Here is a 23,024-nt window from a genome sequence, read left to right as displayed (position 1 = left end):
TGACTAAGAGATTTTCACAACAAGTTCATTGCAGTGTTAATGTAAGCCTACTTGTGACTAATAAATAAACTTTAACTTCATTAAAAATCCTCAATATACTAGTTAAATAAGGTACATACAAGTGAAATTGATCTGGCCAAGCACCTCATTTGCCACAAGATAAAGTTCACTCAGCAGTTTGTGTTAACAGGCAGGAAGGATTTGTCAGCTGTGTGACAAAATTACATCTCACAATTTGCACAGTAAATAATTAGTAGACATTCTTACTTGACAAAGAAATTCCAATGGATAATTATTGCACCATTGTCATTCAGCATTCAATCAATTGCTTACCATTAAATTATAGCTGAGATTAGTGTCAGAGATCACAAATTGGTAAAATCAATTGGAACCAAAAGTCTTATCAACAGGTAGCCATTCATCCAGTTAGCAATGTTTCTAGATCTCAAACAAACTTTCCTCTTGTATTTAGCATGGTTGAGTTGAGCTTTTTCTTCCTTTCATGGGGCAGTGATGTTTCCTACTATAATGTTGAGTCAATGACCCCTTTTGATATCAGGGTCAGCATGTTTCACTGAAATGTTCTGAACAAGCTGTTTCACTTCACGCAATAAGGGCTGGATCTGAGCTGTCTGGTATAATGCTCAATGTCCTTGAACTCAGACAGCATGTACAATTAAATGACACATTTATCTCTGCCTGGGACTGCCTATTACCAACCGATTTGACTTGTATAAAATCTTATTTCTATCCTGTTTATGCTGTGTACTTGTGAAAATAAAGAAGGCAAAGAGAATCTACATCAAAACAGTAGCAAAGCAAATGTTCCTCCAAGTAAAATCAATCCAAAAAATGTCTGCGAGAATCTGGCTGAGAAGCGGGTGCCAAACATCCTTTTATATACTTAAGTTAAAAGAAAAACTTACTTCAATTGACCAATCTGCCTAACAAATGTCAAATTTGGTCTGTTTTGGCGCTAATCACTTCCAACAGCCACGTGTCTGATTCTGGTTCTAGGCTCTTCCACAAGTAGAAGTAATTATCTACGTCAATCCTATCATACCTCTTCACGACCTTGAAGACTTCTTTTATTTTAATAGTGTCACAAATAGGCTTACATTAACACTGCAATGAAGTTACTGTGAAAAATCCCCTAGTCGCCACACTCTGGCACCTGTTTGGGTACAACTGAGGAAGAATTTAGCATGGCCAATGCACCTAACCAGCACATCTTTCAGACTGTGGGGGAAATCAGGAGGGCAAACCGGAGGAAATGCATGCAGGTACAGGGAGAGCGTGCAGACTCCGCACAGTTAGTGACCCAAGCCAGAAATCAAACCCGGGTCCCTGGTGCTGTGAGGCAGCAGTGCTAACCATTGTGCCACAGAGCTCCCTATCAACATGTAAGGTGTAAAAGTAACAAGGTTATTGTGGGGGTGATTTTAATTTCCTCTATATTGACTGGGACTCACTTTGTGCTCGCGATGTGGAAGGGGCAGAGTTTGGAAGGAGCATCCAGGAGGGCTTCTTGAAACAGTATGTAGATAGTCCAACTCGGGAAGGGGCCATATTGGGCCTGGTATTGGGGAACAAGCCTGTCTGGTGATCAAGGCTTCAGTAGAGAACAGTGACCATAATTCAGCAAGCTTTAAGGTACTGATGGATAAAGGTAAGTGTAGTCCTCTGGTGAAAGTGTTAAATTCAGGGAGGCTAATTACAACAATATTAGACAAGAACTGAAGAATGTAGATTGGGGGCAGATGTTTGAGGGCAAATCAACAACTGGTATGTGGGAGGCATTCAAGTATAAGTTGATAGGGATTCAGGACTGGCACTTGCCTGTAAGGATGAAAGATAAGTATGGCAAGTTTCAGGAACCTTGGATAATGAGAGATATTGTGAGCCTAGTCAAGAGAAAAAGGAAGCATTTGTCAAGGCTAAGAGGCTGGGAATACATGAAGCAAATGTGGAATACAAGGAAAGTAGAAAGAAACTAAGCAAGGAGTCAGGAGGGCTAAAAGGGGTCATGAAAAGTCATTGGCCAGCAGGATTAAGGAAAATCCCGAGGCTTATTCTACATATATAAAGAGCAAGAGAGTAGCCAGGGAGAGGGTTGGCCCACCTAAGGACAGGAGAGGTAATCTACACATGGAACTGGAGGCAATGGGTGAGGTATTGAATGAATACTTTGCATCAGTATTCACCAAAGAGAAGGACTTAGTGGACAATGAATCTGGGGAAGGATGTATAGATAGTTTGAGCCATGTTGAGATCAAAAATGAGGAAGTTTGCGGGTCTTGAAAAACATTTAGGTAGACCAATCCCAGGGCCATATGAGATATGCCCCAGAATACTAAGAGAAGCAAGGGAGGAAATTGCTGGGGCCTTGAGAGAAATCTTTGCATCCTCACTCACTACAGGGGAGGTCCTAAGAGATTGGAGAATAGCCAATGTTGTTCTTTTGTCTAAGAAGGATAGCAAGGATAATCCAGGTAATTATAGGTGGTGAGTCTTACATCAGTGGTAGGGAAATTATTGAAGAGGATTCTTCGAGACAGGGTTTACTCCTACTTGGAAACAAGAGAGGCAACATGGTTTTGAGAAGGGGCGGTTGTGTCTCACTAACTTGATTGAGTTTTTCAAGGAAGTGATGAAGATGATTGATGAGGGTACAGCAGTGGATGTTGTCTATATGGACCAATAAGGCCTTTGACAAAGCTCCTCATGGCAGACTGGTACAGAAGATGAAGTCGCACAGGAGCAGAGGTGAACTGACAAGATGGGTATAGAAGTGGCTCTGTCATAGAACACAGAGCCTAGCAGTGGAAGGGTGTATTTCTGAATGGAGGGCTGTGACTATGGCTTTCCTCAGAGATCAGTTTTGGGTTTGTACTATATGTAAAGAATTTGGAGTAATATGTTAGTGGTTTGATTAGTAAGTTTGCGGACAACACAAAGGTTGGTGGAATTGCGGATTGGCAATTGGCAAGACGTTGCAGCTTTAAAGAAACTCAGGCCGCATTTGGAATATAGCATTCAATTCAGGTTGCCACAGTATCAGAAGGGTATGGAGGCTTTTGAGAGTGTACAGAAAATATTTACCAGGATATTGCCTGGTATGGAGGGCACTGGCTATGAGGAGAGGTTGGAGAAACTTGGTTTGTACTCAAAGAAACAATGAAGGTTGAGGAGCGACCTGATAGAAGTCTACAAGATTATAAGGGGCATAAGTGGACAGAGTGGATAATCAGAAGCTTTTTCCCAGGGTGGAAGAGTCAATTACTCGGGGGCTTAGGTTTAAGATGCAAGGTACAAGGTTTATAGGAGACGTACAAGGCAAGTTTTTTACACAGAGGGTGGTGGGTGCCCAGAACTAGCTGTCAGAGGAGGTAGTGAAGCGTCTGGACAAAGACATGAATAGGATGGGAATAAAGGGATAAGGTGACTGGAAGGGTAGTGAGCTTTAGTTCAGTCGGGTAGCATTGTCAGTGCAGGCTTGGAGGGCTGAAGGGCATGTTCCTGTGCTGTAATTTTCTTTGTTTTTTGTTCTTTGTTCTAAACCAATTCAAGTTTTCTGCCTGCTACTTTAAAAGTACTACTTACAAAATGTCACACCCAGCAATTTGAGTAAATAATTAATCGACATAGTTAATTAACAACATAAGAATCAGAAGTTTTAAAGGATACTAAGGGCATCATTGTTAAGCACTATTCACTCGATTACCTTGCAGCAGTGCTTTTTAAAGGTCTCATCAACGTCATACAGGTCAGTCGCCAATTCATTCTTTTAGGTTGTCAGTTAACCGAATGTAATTTTTGACTGTTTGCTTTTGCCTGCCTTCATAATAACTATAGATAATCATGGATGTCGTCTGGGACCAAAGGACGAAGAAAGTAGTGAAGAAGGCAGGAGACAGTAGATGATGGCAGGAAAGCAGAGGGGCAGCCTTACACCGCAGACTATGCCCAGAGCAATCGTCAAAGGATGTTTTATTTCCACTTTAACTTTAATAATGTATGAGGAGCTTTTTTTTTTGTTTTGTTTATATTCAATCCAATCAATGTCCAATTCAAAGTCTTAGCAAGTGAGACATCCCAGATCCAAGCTGGCAGGACAGACTCACCACTTCTTGTTTTGGGCATGATCTACATGATCCAAATTGAATGGAGCAGGCATTACATCTCCACCAAGACTTGATCTTGTTTGCATCTTAGCCAAAAGGCCTAGATGCCATTTTTAAAAATTGCTTTGAATGAAGCCTCAGTGTAACCTCATGACTGCAAACAAATGCAGCACAGCAAAACTACACTTGATCTTAGCCAAAAGGCCAAGAAGCGATGCTTTCGCTTTATCAGGAAGGCTATTACTGAACTATGTCACCCACTGTAGCTACAACTGAGCCTCAGAGCAGCTCTTTACAGCATTTTACCATCATTGTTAAGATAACAATGTTAAGGCCCTTAACTTTGAGTAGGAGGAAAAGCAAGTTAAGTGTTCTGGAATGATTGGATAAGTGAGAGGTTAGTACTGTGAGTACTGATGTGTAAGTTATGTAGGTGTGAGCTGAGAGTAAGAACAGCATTCTTATTTTGCAACCTGGGGGTGCAAGTGCACAAGTCTTTGAAGGTGGCAGTGCAAGTGGAGAGTGTGGTGAAGAAAGCCTATGGTATGTTAGCCTTTATAGGGAGGGGTATAGAATATAAGAGCTGGAGTCTAATGTTGCAGTTGTACAGAACGTTGGTTAGGCCGCATTTAGAGTACTGCGTCCAGTTCTGGTCGCCTTACTACTGGAAGGACGTAGAGACTCTGGAGAGAGCGCAGAGGAGGTTTACCAGGATGTTGCCTGGTATGGAAGGACTGGGGTATGAGGAAAGATTGAAGAAATTGGGGCTCTTTTCCCTTGAAAGACGCTGACTGAGGGGGGATCTAATAGAGGTATATAAGATTATGAAGGGTATAGATAGAGTAAACAGAAGTAAGCTATTTCCTGTGATAGAGACATGTAGGACAAGGTGCCATGGACTTAAGGTGAGGGGGGAGAGGTACAACACAGATATTAGAGGGAGGTTTTTCACACAGAGGGTAGTGGGGGTATGGAATGCTCTGCCAAGTAAGGTGGTGGAGGCAAGCACGCTAGAGTCATTTAAGAGTAACTTAGACAGGCACATGACTGGGTTGGAGATGGGTGGATATAGGAGATTGTTTTAAATAAGGGTCATTAGCATTGGGGTGTCCCTGGTAAGGTAAATAGATATGGTACAATAATAATGCTTTTTTTCCTCTTTTCATTCACAGGTTTTAAGTCAGTCCGCCTTGTGTCCAACGAGGGGCATACACGCGATGGGTCGTACTGGGGCTACTCTTGGTTGTTCGAGATTGGCCTAGTGCTTCATGTCGTTAGTGTGTGCCTAAACTGGACCAGATACTGGGCAAGACGACAGCTCAGTGACTATCGCTGATTGCTGTGCAGACACATAGATTTGGGCCGGTGTCTGTGGGAGTTTGCGCATTCTCCCCGTGCTTGCGTGGGTTTTCTCCGGGTGCTCCGGTTTCCTCCCACACCCCAAAGATGTGCTGTTAGGCTGATTGGCAGGAATAAATTGTCCCTAAATCAGTTTCCCTCAATCTGGATGGCCATAAAACATTAGACAAGGGTTGTGGGTGGAGAGGGGGACTGGTGGTGTTGAGATGGCGGCGCGGGCTCGTTGGGCCGAAGGGCCTGTTTCCCAGGCTGTTTTTGTTCTTTTTTCTTTGTTCTTTAACCCTGGTGAGGTCATTGAACTTGATGTACAAGGCATAGCTGCAATGCATGTCATAGTAAATTGTTATTTTTCAGATTGTTTTGCCAGATTGGTCAGTGCCAGGACCACTGTTTTATTTTTCTGATACATATACTTGAATTTTGAAATATAGAATTCACTTTCAAAATTTGTCAGTGATACCAAGCTTGGTGGTGTGGCAAATAATGAGGATGATACTAATCAATTGTAGCAGGACAGAGTTAGGTTAGCAAAATGGTTGGAAGATTTAGTCTAGATAAGTGTCAGATTATGCACTTTGGCAGAAGGGATAATGAGAATCAGTGGAGACTTCATCACAACTCTAAATAGTGTGCAGAAGCAGAGGAACCTGAGGATTCATAAACATTGATTTTTGAAGGTAAGGTAGCAGGACACGTTAAAAGAATAGTTAGTAAAGCATACAAGATCTTGGACTTAATAAAGAGAAATATGGAATACAAAACATTTTGTAATTTGGGAACTAATGCTGAACCTGTATCAAGCTCAGCTCAAGCTACAACTAAAATATTGCATTTAGTTCAGGTCACACACTTCAGGAAAGATGGGTTGGATTTTTGACATTGAGGCGGGTAGCTCGAGTTTGGGAACTTCCCAACCCAGCAGACCACCTCAGTAAGAAGTGCCCCTTTACGTACTATTTTCACTCTAGTGAGATCAAGGGCAGGAGAGCCACCAAAAAAAATCAAAGATAGCCCAGCACCAAGGCAAGCTAATTAAGCATCACCTTGGTTCTCTGGGCCATAGTCCCAGTTGTTTGGTTAAATACTATCCCTCTATCCCTCAACCTTCATATCCCATCACCCCACGCCTTCCATTCCCCACACCAACAACATGTCCCCATGCCAACTGATGATCCTCACTCACCCAAATGGTCCCTTAAATCTTCCATGCCAACTCATGGCCCTTGCACATTATTTCACTTAGAATACAATCATGCATCACAAATTGCCTTTCAAAAGATTCTCAAATTCAGGCAATGATTCATAGCTCCTCAAATGGAAACTTGCCTTACTCCCAGGTTTGGGGGTGCCAAGAGAAGACTGCTCTCACAGTGGAGCTGATTAGGTCAATGCAGGGAACTAGTTCACAACCTATCTCACACCAGTGAAAATTGGGAACAATGGGTTTGTGAGCATGTATCCTGAAATTGAATCTTACCTGTCATGTGCAAATGTCTCTGGAGTTTGTGTTTTTATTCATTATCCATCCTTGATTGCTCTTGCACTAAAATGACTTCCTAGGCCAATTCAGAGGGCATTTATGAGTCAACCACATGGCTGTGGCTCTGGAGCCACATGTAGGTCAGAGCAGTTAGGATAGCTGATTTCTTTCCCTAAAGGACATCGGTGAACCAGATGGGTTTTTACAAAAATCAACAATGGATTTATGGTCATCATTACACTTTTATTTCCAGGTTTTTATTGAATTCAAATGTTAATACATGCCATGGTGAAATTTGAACCTGGGTTCACAGATTACTGGCCCAGTAACAACACCACTACATCACCACCTCTCCTTCAGATTCTGTGAAAACATGGTCCAATGTGAAGGAGCAAAAGAGATTCACTAGAATGGTTCCACAGGTGAGGAATTTGAGCTGCAAGGTTTGCTTTGAGAAGATGGGGTTTTTCTTGGTGGAGAAAAGGAGGCTGTGGGGTAACATGATAGATTGTGATTATGGCAAGTTTAGATTTTTTAAGAATTCATTTTATGGGATTTGGGCATCACTGGCTGGAGCAGCATTCATTGCCCATTCTTAGTTGCCATTGAGAAGGTGATGGGGAGCTGCAGTCCATGTGGTGTAGTTGCACTTACAGTGCTATTAGGGAAGGAATTCCAGGATTTTGACCCAGCGATAATGGAGGAACATGATATATTTCCAAATAAACATGATGAGTAGACAAACAAAAACTGTTGCCATTATTTGATGGTCTATGCAGTAAAGGACACAAATTTAATGTTTTGTACAGGAGATACAGGGGCGAGTACGGTTGTACATTGGTTAGCACTGCTGCCTAACAGTGCCAGAAACCTGGGTTCAGTTCCAGCCATGGGTGACTGTCTGTGTTAAGTCTGCACGTTCTCCCTGTGTCTGCATAGGTTTCCTCCAATTTCTTCCCACACTCCAAAGATGTGCAGGTTAGGTTGATTAGCCATGCTAAATTGCCCCTTAGTGATAGAGGGATTAGTAGGGTAAATACATGGGGCTACAGGGATAGGGCCTGGGTGGGATTGTTTTCAGTGCAGGCTTGATGGGCCAAATAGCTCCTTTTGCATTGTAGGGATGCCAAGAAGAATGTTTTTATGAAGCATGATGTAATAAACCTGGAACTTGCTCCTTACAAGACGGAAATAGTAATGATTTTAAAAGGAAATTTGATAGCTTCTTGAGAGAAATAAACTTGCAGGGCTTGGGTGATGGGTGATGAATGGGACTGAGGGCCATCATAGAGTTAATGGACAAAATGGCCTATTTCTATGTTTTTTTCATTCATTCATGGGGTATGGGCATCGCTGGCTGGCCAGCATTTATTGTCCAGCCCTAGTTGCCCTTGAGAAGGTGGTGGTGAGCTGCCTTTTTGAATCGCTGCAGTCCAAGTTCTATGGGTTAACCCACAATGCCATTTGGAAGGGAATTCCAGGATTTTGACCCAGTGAAGGAACAGCGATATATTTCCAAGTCAGGATGGAGGGGAACTTGCAAGTCACCCCCCAGGCTCTCTCTCTCTCTCCCCACTACCCTCCCGTGCTCTCCACCCCCCCCCCCCCCCCCCGCCCTGGGCTCTCTCTCTCCCCCCCCTCTCCCTCCACCCCCCCCCCCCCCCGGGCTCTCTCTCTCCCCCCCTCCCCCCACCCCCCAGGCTCTCTCCCCCCACCTCTCCCCCTACCCCCCAGACTCTCTCTCCCCCCACCCCCTCCCCCCACCCCCCCGGGATCTCTCTCTCCCCCCTCCCTCCGGGCTCTCTCTCTCTCCACCCCCCCAACCTTTTTCCAAGTCAGGATGGAGGGATGGAGGGGAATGCTGTTCCATTTATCTGCTGTCCTTGTCCTTCTAGATGGAAGTGGTCATGGGTTTGGAAGGTGCTGTTTAAGAACCTTTGGTGAATTGCTGCAGTGCGTCCTTCAGAGAGTACACACTGCTGCAACTGAGCGTCAGTGATGGAGGGATTGAATGTTGTAGATGTGGTGCCATTCAAGTGGGCTGCTTTGTCCTGGATGGTGTCAAGTTTGTTGTTTTGTTGAAGCTGCACTCATCCAGGCAAGTGGGGAATATTCCATCCTGACATACGCACATTCCATACACTCCTGACTTGTGCCTTGCATGTGGGGATAGGTTCTGGAGAGTCAGGAAGTGAGTTACTCGTCGCAGTATTCTTAGCCTCTGACCTGTTGTTGTAGTCACTGTGTTTATGTGATGAGTCCAGTTGAGTTTCTGGTCAATGGTAATCCCAAGGATGTTGACAACGGGGAATTCGGTAATGGTAACACCATTGAGTATGAAAGGACGGTGGTTAGAGTGTTTCTTATTGGTGATGGTCATTGCCTCTTATTTGTGAGGCGTGAATATTACTTGCCACTTGTCAGCTGAAGCCTGGATATTGTCCAGATCTTGTTGCATTTGAACATGGACTGCTTTAGTATCTGAGGAGTTGCGAATGGTGCTGAACATTGTGCAATCATCGGCAAACATCCCCACTTCTGATCTTATGATGGCGGGAAGGTCATTGATGAAGCAGCTGAATATTGTTGGGCCTAGGGCACTACCCTGAGGGACTCCTGTAGAAATCTCCTGGAGCTCAGGTGACTGCCCCTCCACAACCACAATCATTTGATTTGATTTATTATTGTCACATGTATTAGCATACAATGAAAAGTATTGTTGCTTGTGTGCTATACAAAGAAACCATACTGTTCATAGAGAAGGAAACTAGAGAGTGCAGAATGTTGTGTTACCATCATAGCTAGGGTGCAGAGAAAGATCAACTTAATGCAAGGTTAAGTCCATTCAAAAGTCTGACAGCAGCAGGGAAGAAGCTGTTATTGAATCAGTTGATGCATGAACTCAAACTTTTGTACCTTTTTTGTATCTTGTATCTTCCTATGTGCCAGGTATGACTCCAACCAGCAGAGAGTTTGCCACCTGATACCCATTGATTCCAATTTCGCTAGGGCTGCTTGCTGCCATACTTGGTCAAATGTGGCCTTGATGTCACAGGCTGTCACTCTCATCTCAACTCTGGACTTCAGCTCTTTTGTCCATGTTTGAACCAAGGCTATAATGAGGTCAGAAGCTGAGTGACCCTGGCAAAATCCAAACTGGGTGTCACTGAGCAGGTTATTGCCGAGCAGTGCTGCTTGATAGCACTGTTGATGACCCCTTCCATCACAAGAGTAGACTGATTGAGCAGTATTTGGCTGGGTTGGATTTGTCCTGCTTTTTATGTACAGGACATATGTGGGCAATTGTTCGGTAGATGCTAGTGTTGTAACTGTACTGGAAGAGCTCGGTTAGGGGAACGGAAGTTCTGGAGCCCAGGTCTTCAGCACTATTGCTGGAATGTTGTCAGGGTCCATTGCCTTTGCAGTATCCAGTGTCTTCAACCATTTCTTGATATCATGTGGAGTGAGTCGAATTAGCTGGAGACTGGCATCTGAGATTCTGGGGACAGCTGGAGGAGGGCAAGATGGATCATCGACTTGGCCATTCTGGCTGAAAATAGTTGTGAATACTTCAGCCTTATCTTTTGCGCTGATGTGCTGGGCTCCTGCATCATTGAGGATGGAGACATTCTGGAGGAGGAAGCTCCACAAATGTCTCCATCCTCAATGATGCAGGAGCCCAGCACATCAGCGCAGTCCTTCCACATCCAGTCGAGAATGGTGCTGGAAAATTAAACTCTCTGGAGGAGGAAGCTCCACAAGAGTTTAATTTTCCAGCACCATTCTCGACTGGATGTGGAAGGACTGCAGAGCTTAGATCTGATCCATTGGTTGTAGGGTTGCTTAGCTCTATCACTTGCTATTTTTGCCATTTGGCATGTAAGTCGTCCTGTTTGGTAGCTTCACCAGGATGACACCTCATTTTTAGGTACACCTGGTGCTGCCCTTGCATGCCCTCCTGCATTCTCCATTGAACCAGGGTTGATCCTCTGGCTTGATGGTAATGGTTGAGTGGGGGATATGCCGGGCCATGAGGTTGCAGCTTGTGCTGGAGTACAATCCTGCTGCCGTTGATGACCCATAGCATCTCATGGATGCCTAGTCTTGAGCTGCTGGATCAGTTCAAAGCCTGTCCCATTGATAGTGCCACACAACACGATGGAGGTTACTCTCAGTGTGAAGGTGGGACTTTGTCTCCACAAGATCTGTGTGGTGGTCACTCTTACTGAAATTTTCATGGACAAATGCACCTGCAGCCGGCAGATTGGTAAGGATGAGGTAAAGTATATAAATTCCTTTTGTTGATTGCTTCACCACCTACTGCATACCCAGTCTAGCAGTTATATCCTTTAGGACCCTACCAGCTCGATCAGTCGGGCTGCTGCTGGGCCACTCTTGGTGGTGGACATTGAAATTCCCCACCCAGAGTATGTTTTGTGCCCTTGCCATCTTCAGTGCTTCCTCCAACATGGAGGAATTCTGATTCATCAGCCAAAGGAGGATGATACATGGTAACTAGGAAGCAGTTTCCTTGCCCATCTGAAGCCATGAGACTTCATGTGATCCAGAATCAATGTTAGGGATTCCCAGGGCAACTCCCTCCTGACTCCAACCACCTCTGCTGGGCCCATCCTGCCGGTGGGATAGGATATATCCAGTGATGGTAATTGTGGTGTCTGGGGTGTTATCTGTGAGGTATGATTTTGTGAGAATGACTATGTCAGGTTGTTGCTTGACTAGTCGATGAGACAGCTCTCTTAATTTTGGCACTAGCCCTCAGATGTCAGTAAGGGGGACTTTGCAGGGTTGACAGGGCTGTTCGTTTTGCGTTGTCTTTTCTGGTGCCTAGATTGATGCCAGGTGGTCCATCTAGTTTTATTTATTTGTTGTGACTTTGTAGCGATTGTTACAACTGAATGGCTTGTTGGGCCATTTCAGAGGGCAGTTAAGAGTCAACCACAATGCTGTGGCTCTAGAGTCACATGTAGGCCAGACCAGGTAAAGATGGCAGATTTCCTTCCCTAAAGGACATTAATAAACTTTTTTTCCTGACAATCAACAATGGTTTCATGGTCATCAGTAGATGCTTAATTCCAGTTTTTTTTATTGAATTCAAATTCCATCATCTGCCATGACAGGACTCGAACCCAGATCCCCAGAACATTATCTGGGTTTCTGGATTAATAGTCGAGCGATAATACCACCTGGCAATTGCCACCCCATGTTATGAGTCAATAGGGGTGGGGAATGATTTTATGAAGACTCATTAGTGCAATTATTTCAAACTTTCAAGATAAAACCAGTGGCACATGGCAATCTTGTTCACATTTGCTTAAAGGTGGTGTGCACTAGTCTACTTTTTAGTTGTATGTTAGGTTAGTGTTTTCCCTAGTTTAACTGTATGGCACAAGAGTGGACAGCAGCAGAATGGCAGTTTGCATGAAGGCTCAGGACTGGCAAGAATGAGTCAGTGTGTGGCATGGGGTCAGGGGCATGGAGGAGTACGAGGGATCCAAGGAAGCACAGAGGATGGGTTGGAGAAGTTAAGTAGGGAGTGCTTGACATCCTGGCTGTTTTTGGGGATGGTGGGAACAGTTAGTCAAGGTAAGAAAATTCGGGGCAAAAGGAGCAGTGTCAGTGCTGTCCAGATGTAAGTCCACCTCAGGATGTTGGCGAGCAGAATTTTTACAGGGCTTTGAGTTCACATGTAATGCTTTATCTCCACTGAGATTGATCTTGGAAGATATCTTTTAAAATGCATAGAAGGGAGGGCCAGGTGAGCCTGGAAGTTCAGCCATGTCTCAGAGTGTGGAGGTACAACATGAGACACTAACATGAACATCCAATAAAGAGTGAATGACAATGTTTTTTCCATTATAAAAAAAGCCCCTAAAAGTTTCACCATTAACACTGCCAACCATAAGATATGCTAGTACAATTAGCTCTCTGACTAAGCTAATCTCAGCAAATAACCATGATGCACATTTGAATCGGGTGAACATAAGAACATAAGAAATAGGAGCAGGAGTAGGCCATCTAGCCCCTCGAGCCTGCCCCGCCATTCAATAAGATCATGGCTGATCTGTCGCTGCTCAGTTCCACTTTCCCGCTTTCTCCCCATAACCCTTAATCCCCTCTCTTATCAAAAACCCATCAACCCGCGTCTTAAAAATATTTATCGAGGCAGCCTCCACCACTTCAACGGGCAGAGAATTCCAGAGATTCACCACCCTTTGAGTGAAGAAGTTCCTCCTCAACTCCGTTCTAAACCGCCCCCCTTTTATCTTGAGGCTGTGCCCCCTAGTCCTACTGTCTTTTTTGAGCGGGAAGAGTCTCTCCACCTCTATCCTATCCATCCCATTCATCATCTTATACGTCTCAATAAGATCTCCCCTCATTCTTCTAAACTCTAATGAGTACAAGCCCAGTTTATTCAGCCTCTCCTCATAGCTCAACCCCCTCAACTCCGGTATCAGCCTAGTAAACCTCCTCTGCACTCCCTCCAAGGCCAAAATATCTTTGCGCAGGTGCGGCGCCCAAAACTGCACACAGTACTCCAGCTGCGGCCTCACCAATGCCCTCTACAGCTGCAGCAAGACCTCCCTACTTTTATATTCAATCCCCCTCGCTATGAAGGCCAGCATCCCACTCGCCTTCCTGACCACCTGCTGCACCTGCAAGCTGGGTTTTTGCGACTCATGCACAAGGACCCCGAGGTCCCTCTGCACCGTTGCCTGCTGCAGTTTTTCGCCCCGTAAGTAATAGTCCTTCCTACCATTCTTCCTACCAAAGTGGACCACCTCACACTTGCCAACATTAAATTCCATTTGCCATTTCCTGGCCCATTCGCCCAGCCTATCTAGATCCTTCTGCAGACTCTCCACACCCTCCGCACAATTTGCCGTTCCCCAATCTTGGTGTCATGAGCAAATTTCGACACCCTACACTTGGTTCCCTCCTCCAGATCATCTATATAAATGGGCACGGTAGCAGAGTGGTTAGCACTGCTGCTTCACAGCTCCAGGGTCCTGGGTTCAATTCCTGGCTTGGGTCACTGTCTGTGTGGAGTTCGCACATTCTCCTCATGTCTGCGTGGGTTTCCTCTGGGTACTCCAGTTTCCTCCCACAGTCCAAAGATGTGAGAGTTAGGTTCATTGGCCATGCCAAGAAATTGCCCCCTAGTGTCCAGGGATGTGTAGGGTAGAGGGATTAGTGGGTATAATATGTAGGGATATGGAGGTAGGGCCTGGGTGGGATTGTGTTCGGTGCAGACTCGCTGGGCTGAAGGGCCTCTTTCTGCGCTGTAGGCTTCTGTGATTCTATGAATAAAGTGAAACCAATGTTACTGGAAATATTTCTAACTGAACTTTGATTTCAGAAAAGAGATTGCGCCACCTTTGTGCTCTCATTAAGGTTTATGTTAATGGCAATGGAGTTGGTCAGAGCCTGTCTGTTTTCCAGGAGGGTCTTTTACAGCTGACAGCAGGTTTCACCACTGAAAAGCTTCCTCCACTGCGTGATTGCATGTGTCTCCAATGCATACTGCCAGCATTTTAAATTATAATTGTAACTGTGTGGGCAGCAGTTACAAAAGCAAATGAGTGGAAATGGGCCACATTTCTGGTTATGCATTTGATAAAATCCAGCCTCTGCAAATACTTTTGAAGCAAAAGAACAAAGAACAATACAGCACGGGAAACAGGCCCTTTGACCCAATGAGCCCATGCCGCCATTTTAACATTATGAGTTCCCTCCTGTACCTATGACCTTTGCTTACAGTTGGAAGACTGGCCGTGCCCTGATCTGCAAAACTGCCACGAGAGTATTGGTCAGTGGAGACCTTTCATTTTCCAATAACCTGTTCTCTTGCCAACATACAGTCCCTTCGTCTCAAAACCATTGGAAATAAGCCTTCCCAGTAATAAACCCAAAGTTCTCTCTTTAGAATTCACATGATGGGGGAAAGTCCATGCAGGGTAGACTACTAAAATAGCAACCAATAAAAGCTCTCCATGAATCCTTGCACAGTATTTGCTGGATCCTACAAATCCAATTTCTGTCTTTTCTCCTACAAGCACAAATATATTGAAAGTTCAGCTGGCTGCTTTGCAAGTGCATCATTAACCCCATCTAATTTTGCTTGACTGGCTGCACCTAGGTAATTCAATATCATTAGATGCAGGGAAGTGAAATCTTATCACATTGTTTTCTGTTGATTTAAGTGTTAAATTACAAAGGATATCAAACAATTAAATACAGTTGAAGCACCAAGTTGTGAAATTTGATTGCACTGTTTTTTCCCTGCAATAGAAACTTTGGAAAACATTCAACAATTGCGTTATCTGGTGTGATTTCCGCCCCCCTAGCCAAGGATAAGCTAGAGTACGCAGGATAATAAGGCTGAAAGGCATAAAATAGTGTACATTCAGCAAAATCTAAAGGAATGTAAAGTGGAGCAGTGTTAATTTATTATGTGTTCTGTAAGGAAGATTGTTTCCTGGAGTTTAATTAAAAGGGCTACAGCAGCAGGGAAGGTACGTTTTGGGAATGGGGGTGGGGGGGGGAAATCCAGTTGAAACTTATTAGTAAAATATGTACCTACTTTTTTTTGTTTTTCAACTGCTCTGATAAAGAAATGCTGTTTTAAGAACAGTTCTGTTTTCTACACCTCTACAACTATTAGTACAAAATCAATGTGAAAGAAAATGGATGTGTAAAATAATTTATTTGTTTCAGTTGCTCCTTATTTACCATGACCTCTTAGTTAACCAGAACCCAGGCATTTTCTCTGTTCTCCCAACCAGCCACTGTAATTTTGGTAGAAGATTGGTGAAAACCTTGGTGTTAATGCTTTCTACGCAGATTTGACAAGGTTTACCATAATGATACGGATGTTAATTCAACTTTTTTCCAATGTGTAACATGGTCTCTACACAGAAGTTTAGTGCAATACCAAAAATGTACTGCACAGATAGAGATGCTGTATTTTGGATGAGATATTAAACTAAAGCTCCCTTTTCCTGTTCAGGTATACATTTAAGGCTTCTATTTGAAGAAGAGGAGGTGTCCTGACCAACATTCCTCTTTCAACCAGAAGCAATTAAAACAGGTTATCTGGTTATTCATTTCATTTGTTGTTTGTGGGACATTGTTCTATATGCATTGGCTTCAGTTTCTGTCTATGTAAGATTAGTGGTCTCAATTCAGAAGAAATCATCGGATGTGAAGTGCGTTGTGAAATCTTAAGAATTTGATAAGGTGTTATTTAAATGCCAGTACCTCTTTTGTTTTACCTTCTGATCAGCATGGATTATCATTTAAATTGAAATTAAACAAATCACTTCCATATACGTATCTTTTTCCTCAGCTAAAACATGTTCATCTATTTACACCTCATGTGTGCTTGATAATTAGTTCTTGATAATTGTTGATTTGTGTAAATAACTGATAGCAGTGGTCTATAAATGTACATAAAGACAAATCAGGGTGTTGAAACTGCATGATGTGCACGAGTAAATGAACATTTAATGCAAACAACTTATATTTCTCTTTTTTAACACAGAGCGTAATATATTTAAAATAAATTGGCTTGAAAGTTTCAATTATCCACATTTGTTGGAGAGAATTTTAGATTTCTGCTGCCCTTTGCGACTTCATTTTCTATCCATCCCCTGTTACAGAAATCAAATACTCTTGGTTTAGTTTAGACAGACTCAAATTGAAGCATGGAGTTAACACTTAATTTGCTGCGGCCAGCTTATTATTACTTCAGATTCAGATCACCATAGGGAGCAATATGAGAATTGATTATTCCACAGTGATTGAATACTATTTGGAGATCCTTAATATTTAAAACCTTTCCCACTAGTGCTTCTATGGTGTAATGGTTATCACGTTTGGTTCATATGCAAAAGGTCTCCGGTTCAAAATAGAGTAGAAACATTTTCAAATGCGTGTAGAAGAATGTATTGTTTCTTGCATGTTACATAGGGAAAATGTACTGTGCATGAAGTACAAAGGGGAAAAGGAAAAAGTATAGGGTGCAGAATATAATGTTGCAGTTACAGTTAGGGTGGAAGAGAAAGATCAGCTTAATGTATGACAGCACGACCGAAAAGTCTGATGGCAGCAGGGAAGAAGCAGTTCTTGAGCCTGTTGATGTGTTTCCAGATATTTGTATCTTTTTCCCGATGGAAGAAGGTGGAAAAGAGTTTATCCAGAATGCATGGGGTCTTGGATTATGCTGACTGCTTTCCGAGGCAGCGGGAAGCATAGGCAGAGTCAACAGATGGGAGATTGGTTTGTGTGATGGACTGGGCTTCGTTCACAATCCTTTGTAGTTTCTTGCAGTCTTGATCAGAGCAGGAACCAAACCAAGCTGTGATACAACTGGATAGGATTCTTTCTATGGTGCATCTGTAAAAATCAGTGAGAGTCCTAATGGACATGTCGAATTTTCTTATCCTCCTGAGAAGTTAGAGACATTTGTGAGTTTTCTTAACTGTAGCGTCAGCGGGGAGGGTCCAGAACAGATTGTTGGTGATCTGAACACCTAGGAACATGAAGCTCTCGACCATCTCCACTTCATTACAATTGATGTAACGGGCATGTCCTCCACTATGTTTTCTGAAGACGATGCATTTGAAAATGTTTCTACTCTGTTTTGAACCAGAGACCGTTTGCATACGAACCAAACGTGATAACCATTACACCGTAGAATCACTAGTGGGAAAGGTTTTAAATATTAAGGATCTCCAAATAGTATTCAATCACTGTGGAGTAATCAATTCTCATATTGCTCCCTATGGTGATCTGAATCTGAAGTAATAATAAGCTGGCCGCAGCAAATTAAGTGTTAACTCCATGCTTCAATTTGAGTCTGTCTAAACTAAACCAAGAGTATTTGATTTCTGTAACAGGGGACGGATAGAAAGACTGCATGGTAGCCTTAAAACTATCCACACTAATTGTCCTGGAAATGTGCGTACAAACCAAGAAATAGCTAACTGTTCCAATAGAAAAGCAAAAACTGAAAAGTCTAAGGATTCCCCAGGAGCTGATTAAAGGCTTGCACAGGCATATGATGGGCCAAATTGTCTTATTATGTATTGTAAGATTCTGTTAATATCTTGTGAATGATAGATATTGGTCTGAGTTGACAGTTAACACTGACATTTCATCAGCAAGACCAAAGTGTTCATTACTGTTTGAATAAATGTCCCTGTGAACTGAATAGCACTTATCCATCTTCTTTTGCCAGTCAGAAACTAGAAAGCAAAACAGCATGCAATGTGGCTTAAGCTAATGATTGCTCTCATTTTCTGTTCTACTGAAAAGGAACATTTGAATGTGTAAGCAATCAAGATGAAGCTCATCCATTCAATTCCAATAACTAGACTTCAAAGTTAGTTCCTCTGCATGGTGCAAACTCACTATGTGGGTATGCCGGCGTTGGACTGGCGTAAACACAGTAAAAAGTCTGACAACACCAGGTTTTAGTCCAACCTATTTATTTGATAATATACTCACAAGCTTTCGGGGTTAGTCCCTTCGTCAGGTGAATGGAGAGTTCTGGCCTCAGACAGAGCATATAAAGCACAGACAGTTTAGAGATTACTGATTAGAATGCGAATCCTTACACCTAACCTGCTGTTCAAGACCTGAAGTGGCTGATAATGTGAGTGCTGCCTGACTGAGAGGAGTGCTTTTGGAGTTGGTTGAATACAGGGAATGGTAAGTTATAAGGAAGTGAGTAGCAGAGAGAATAGAGCCAACACTTCAAGTCTAGAATATCTTTCGTCAGCTCACGTTGGCTAGTTTATTCCATTCCCCTGCAGAGCAAATATACATAAGAACATAAGAACATAAGAAATAGGAGCAGGAGTAGGCCATCTAGCCCTTCGAGCCTGCCCCGCCATTCAATAAGATCATGGCTGATCTGTTGTGGCTCAGTTCCACTTTCCCGCCCTCTCCCCATAACCCTTAATCCCCTCTCTTATCAAGAACCCATCAACCCGCTTCTTAAAAATATTTAGCGAGGCAGCCTCCACCACTTCAACGGGCAGAGAATTCCAGAGATTCACCACCCTTTGAGTGAAGAAGTTCCTCCTCAACTCCGTTCTAAACCGCCTCCCCTTTATCTTGAGGCTGTGCCCCCTAGTCCTACTGTCTTTTTTGAGCGGGAAGAGTCTCTCCACCTCTATCCTATCCATCCCATTCATCATCTTATACGTCTCAATGAGATCTCCCCTCATTCTTCTAAACTCTAACGAGTACAAGCCTAGTTTATTCAGCCTCTCCTCATAGCTCAATCCCCTCAACTCCGGTATCAGCCTAGTAAACCTCCTCTGCACTCCCTCCAGGGCCAAAATATCCTTGCGCAGGTGCGGCGCCCAAAACTGCACACAGTACTCCAGCTGCGGCCTCACCAATGCCCTATACAGCTGCAGCAAGACCTCCCTACTTTTATATTCAATCCCCCTCGCTATGAAGGCCAGCATCCCATTCGCCTTCCTGACCACCTGCTGCACCTGCAAGCTGGGTTTTTGCGACTCATGCACAAGGACCCCGAGGTCCCTCTGCACCGTCGCCTGCTGCAGTTTTTCGCCACGTAAGTAATAGTCCTTCCTACCATTCTTCCTACCAAAGTGGACCACCTCACACTTGCCAACATTAAATTCCATTTGCCATTTCCTGGCCCATTCACCCAGCCTATCTAGATCCTTCTGCAGACTCTCCACACCCTCCGCACAATTTGCCTTTCCCCCAATCTTGGTGTCATCAGCAAATTTCGACACCCTGCACTCGGTTCCCTCCTCCAGATCATCTATATAAATGGTAAATAGCTGAGGCCCCAGCACCGATCCCTGGGGCACCCCACTAGTCACCAACCGCCAATCCGAATAGCACCCATTGACCCCCACTCTCTGCCTCCTATTTGACAACCAATCCTCTATCCACGCTAACACCCTACCCCCAACTCCATGTCCCCTGACCTTCTGCAATAACCTCTTGTGAGGTACCTTGTCAAACGCCTTCTGAAAATCCAGAAAGACCACATCCACCGGCTCTCCTCTATCCACTGCCCTAGACACATCCTCATAGAACTCCAGTAAATTTGTCAGACACGACTTCCCTTTAATGAAACCGTGTTGCGTCCGCCCTATCAAGCAATTCCCTTCAAGATGCCTCGCAATTTCCTCCTTAATGACGGATTCTAACATTTTACCTACCACAGATGTTAAACTAACCGGCCTATAATTCCCCGCCTTTTGCCTGGCACCCTTCTTAAACAACGGCGTAACATTAGCCGTTTTCCAATCTTCCGGCACTTCCCCGGAATCCAGCGACGTCTGGAAAATAACCACCAAGGCATCCACTATCACCTCCGCCATTTCTTTCAGAACCCTCGGATGCATTCCATCCGGTCCTGGGGACTTGTCCACAATCAGCCCCTCCAGTCTGTCGAGCACCACCTCTCTAGTAACAGTAATGTCATTAAAACCCTCCATTCCTACCACCTTTCCATCGCTAACACCCGGCAAATTATTCACGTCCTCCTCCGTGAAGACAGAAACAAAAAAGTTATTCAAGACCTTAGCCATATCCCCATCCCCTACCACTAGCTCCCCTTTCTCATCCTCTAAAGGACCAACGTTCACCCTAGCCAGCCTCTTCCTTTTTATATATTTATAAAAACTCTTGCTATCCTTTTTTATATTAAGTGCTAGCCCAGCCTCATAGCTTCTCCTACCCTCCTTTATCAACTTCTTTGTCAATCTTTGTTGACATTTAAACCTTTCCCAATCCTCTTCTCGCCCACTACTCTCAGCTACTCTAAATTCCTCCGCTTTTAATTTAACACTTTCCTTCACCTCCTTCGTTATCCACGGCTTATTACCTCTCTTCCTACTGTCCTTTTTAACCATCAGAATAAATTTCCGCTGAGCACCAAGAAAGATCTCCTTAAAGATCCTCCACTGCTCCTCAGCAGACCTACCTTCCAACGCACTCCCCCAGTCCACATTCGCCAATTCTTCTCTCATCCTACCATACTCCCCTCTATTCAAACAAAGGACGCGTGTCCGGGAACCCACTTTCTCCTCCTCCATCTGCACCAGAAACTCCACCATACAATGATCACTCTCTCCAAGAGGATCCTTCACCGCAAGGTCCCTAATTCTACCCGCCTCATTACATAGCACCAGATCCAAGATAGCTCGCTCCCTCGTCGGCTCCAACACACACTGTTCAAGGAAATTATCCCGGCAGCATTCCAAGAACTCCTCCTCGAGCCCACCTCGTCCAACATGGGTCGACCAATCAATATGCAGATTGAAATCTCCCATAACTACTGCCGTCCCATTCCTGCACGCCGCACTTATTTGCGTGTTAACAGCCCGCCCCACCTCCAGATCATTATTCGGGGGCCTATAGACGACACCCACCAGCGTCTTCCTCCCTTTGCTGTTCCTAATCTCCACCCACAACGATTCCACGTTCTGCTCTTTGGCTCCGATATCATCCCTTGCTACCACCTTGATACTATCCTTAATCAGCAGAGCTACGCCACCCCCTCTTTCCTCCTGCCTATCCTTCCTAAACACTTGATAGCCCTGTACATTCATCTCCCAGTCCCTGTCACCTTGCAGCCACGTCTCTGTAATGGCCACCAGATCGTATCCATTTGTGTCGATCTGCGCCACCAGCTCATCCACTTTATTCCGAATGCTTCGTGCATTCAGATAAAGCGCTTTCATCCCAGCCTTCACCTGGACCCTATTTGCCGTAACGCCACCAATTGGGACATCCTCGGCCTCTTCCCTTACCTGTACCCTATCCTTAACTTTAGACCTCGTAGCGTCACCTACCCTCGCACCCTCCCCCCCCCTAATTAGTTTAAAGCCCTGTCTACAGTCCTCTTTACTCGATTCGCCAACACTCTGGTCCCAGCACGATTCAGACCAACCCCATCCCGCCCGAACAAGTCCCACCTACCCCAATACTGGTGCCAATGCCCCATAAATTCGAACCCATTCCTCCCACACCAATCCCTGAGCCACCCATTCACTTCCTTTATCCTGTCAATCCTACGCCCGTCTGCACTCAGTTCAGGCAGTAGCCCAGAGACGACCACCTTGTCGGTTCTACTTTTTAACGGCTTTGGATAATGTTGAGGGGAATGACCTCTCTAGGGAAAGCAGTAGCAGCCAAACTCGTTGCACCACAGTTGGTTCTGCTGCAGAGGGGAGGGGAAAAAAGTGTGCCAATGCAATAGTTACAGGGGATTCAGTTGTAAGGGGAATAGGCAGGCGTTTCTGTGCCCGCAAACAAGACTCCAGAATGATATGTTGCCTTCCTGGTGTTAGGGTCAAGAATGTTTCGGGAGGCTGCAGGACATTCTGAAGGGAGAGGGCGAACAGCCAGTAGTCGTGGTACACGTCGGTACAAATGACATAGGAAAAAAAATGAGGTCCTAAAAGCAGAATACAGGGAGCTGGGAAGAAAGTTAAGAAATCAAACCTCAAAGATTGTGATCTCAGGATTACTCCCAGTGCCATGTGCTAGACAGAGTTGAAATGACAGGATGTGTTGGATTAATAAATGGCTGAAGTGATGGTGTCAGGGGGAGGGTTTCAGATTCTAGGAACATTGGGACCGGTACAAGGGGACCTGTACAAATTGGATAGGTTACACCTGGGCAGGACTGGGACTGCTGTCCTAGGGGGAATTTTTGCTAGAGCAGTTGGCGAGGATTTAAACTAATATGCCAGAGTGATGGGAACCTATGTAAAAGTTCCGAAAAGGAGGGAACAAGAACAAAATGTGGGAGAAAGTTCCAATTACATCAAAGATCAGGAAAAAAGTTAAAAGGAAGGGGAACTCAGGAGATGTTATTAATGGAAATGTTAGAATTCGAAAAGAAGGTACAAAAACTATCATAAGGGCACTTCATTTGAATGCTAACAGCATTTGAAACAAAGTAAATGAGTTGATGGCACAAGTCATTATGAACAAGTATGATTTGGTGGCCATTATGAAGACTTGGTTGCAGGATGGTC

At 44.2% G+C, this 23,024-nt stretch overlaps 1 protein-coding gene and 1 non-coding gene across 11 annotated transcripts in view; one reads left to right on the top strand and one right to left on the bottom strand.

The window, feature by feature from the left end:
• LOC145345055 (amine sulfotransferase-like) overlaps positions 1 to 23,024 on the top strand; it is a 94,360-nt gene that overhangs the window by 11,451 nt on the left and 59,885 nt on the right. For 3 of the 10 annotated variants that reach the window (XM_080192604.1, XM_080192594.1, XM_080192601.1), the window contains exons 2-3: positions 7,217 to 7,385; positions 15,992 to 16,072. The exons of 1 other annotated variant lie outside the window; for it this stretch is intronic. The gene's annotated coding sequence lies outside the window, so the exon portion shown is untranslated. Of the gene's footprint in view, positions 1 to 3,715; positions 3,767 to 7,216; positions 7,386 to 15,386; positions 15,498 to 15,991; positions 16,073 to 23,024 lie in introns of those variants that run through there. 6 more of the 10 variants (XM_080192596.1, XM_080192599.1, XM_080192595.1 and 3 more) reach the window with 5 other exon arrangements.
• LOC145345770 (U2 spliceosomal RNA) lies at positions 4,142 to 4,340 on the bottom strand. The gene has a single exon (XR_013887157.1). It is a non-coding gene; the product is annotated as a U2 spliceosomal RNA (small nuclear RNA).

The sequence above is a fragment of the Carcharhinus amblyrhynchos genome, chromosome 7 (assembly GCF_965287045.1).
Source record: "Carcharhinus amblyrhynchos chromosome 7, sCarAmb.v2.hapA, whole genome shotgun sequence".
Taxonomy (NCBI): Eukaryota; Metazoa; Chordata; class Chondrichthyes; order Carcharhiniformes; family Carcharhinidae; genus Carcharhinus; species Carcharhinus amblyrhynchos.
This window is presented reverse-complemented; position numbering and strand designations above follow the sequence as displayed.